The sequence below is a fragment of the Hylobates moloch genome, unplaced genomic scaffold (genome assembly GCF_009828535.3).
Source record: "Hylobates moloch isolate HMO894 unplaced genomic scaffold, HMol_V3 SCAFFOLD_21, whole genome shotgun sequence".
In the NCBI taxonomy this organism is placed as follows: domain Eukaryota; kingdom Metazoa; phylum Chordata; class Mammalia; order Primates; family Hylobatidae; genus Hylobates; species Hylobates moloch.
In genome coordinates, this window is record NW_026652296.1 from 10,995,839 (window position 1) to 10,997,373 (window position 1,535).

General features: G+C 46.5%; 1 non-coding gene across 1 annotated transcript; it reads right to left on the reverse strand.

The window, feature by feature from the left end:
- Nucleotides 1-878: 878 nt before the first annotated feature.
- Nucleotides 879-982, reverse strand: LOC116461597 (U6 spliceosomal RNA). Its single transcript, XR_004246129.1, has one exon. It is a non-coding gene; the product is annotated as a U6 spliceosomal RNA (small nuclear RNA).
- Between the last annotated feature and the right edge of the window lie 553 nt (nucleotides 983-1,535).

The window sequence follows — 1,535 nt, forward strand, 5'->3', positions numbered from 1 at the left end:
CTGCTTTTTGTTTTTTTTAAGAGTCAGTCTTGCTCTGTTATCCTGGCCGGAGTGCAGTGGTGTGATCATAGCTCACTTCAGTCTCCAACTCTTAGCCTCAAGACATCCTCCCACCTCTGCTTCCTCAGTACCTGGGACTACAGGTGCATGCCACCACTCCTGGCTAATTTTAAAATTGTTTGTAGAGATGGGGTCTCACTATGTTGCCCAGGCTGGTCTTAAACTCCTGAGCTCAAGAGATCTTATTGCCTCAGTCTCCCAAAGTGCTGGGATTACAGGCATGAGCCTCAATGCCCAGCCTGAATTTGAATTTTAAAAAATTCACACAGGGAATACATCATCATTGTAGAAAAAATTTAGAAATATAGGCACATAATAAGATAACATAATTCAAAATCTCACCAATAAGCCAGCTGTACAATTTTTGACAATTATGCTCAATCTCTTCATGCCTCTGTTACTTCTAAACAGAGTGATCAGGAAAGTCTCTCTGAGGAGGTGGCATTTGAGTTGAGGCCTGAGGGATGAGCTGGAGCCACCACGGGAAGAGTGTCCCAGGCAGAGGAAACAGCACATGCAAAAGTCCTGAGGTAGAAATGAACTTGGCCACTGAAGGGACAGGAGGACAGCCAGTGGGGTTCATGAGAAACAAGAAACAAGGAGAGTCGAAGGAGATGAGGTCAGATCATGAACTAGATTAGGGTCAGATCACAGAAGAGGAAATGAGCTTGAGGCAAGAGGGCCACTGTGCATGCCCAGCACAGCACAGATGTGGGCCAGTGACTTAAGCAGAAGCTTTATTCATCACCATTGGCCTCCCGGGAGGAAGAGAGGGTGAGAGACGTGAGAGACACCACCAGTCAGTCTGGCACTTTTTTTTGTATATCGAACACCTCACAAATTTATATGTCATTCTTGCACAGGGGCCATGCTAATCTCTGTATTGTTCCAATTTTAGTATATGTGCTGCCAAAGCGAGCACATTTTTTTTTTTTTTCAAAGACAAGGTCTCACCCTGTCACTCAGGCTGGAGTGCTGTGGTACAATCATAGCTCACAGCAGCCTCGACCTCTTGGGCTCAAGCCATCCTCCCATCTCAGAGGCCTCCTGAGTAGCTGGGACTACAAGCATGTGCCGCCACACCCAGCTAATTTTTAATTTTTATTTTGTAGAGATGGGGTCTTACTACACTGACCAGTCTGGTTTTGAACTCCTGGGCTCAAGCAATCTGCCTGCTTCAGCCTTCCAAAATGCTGAGATTACAGGCATGAGCCACCATGCCTGGCTGAGTCTGGTACATTTTTACCAAGTGCCCTCACTGTATCAGGCCCTGCCCCAAGTCCTGGCCTCCAGGCATACTTGCAGAAAAGGTCAGAAACTCAGGGACAGCCAAGGCTAGAAAGAGGCATTTTTCTGAAGAGGATGCTTGATTGGCCAATAAATGGATGGAAAGATCCTCAAGGTCCCTTCTAAGCAGGCGATGCAAGTTAGAGCACTTAAAGACATTTCACAGCCATGAACTGGCAGCAACTTGA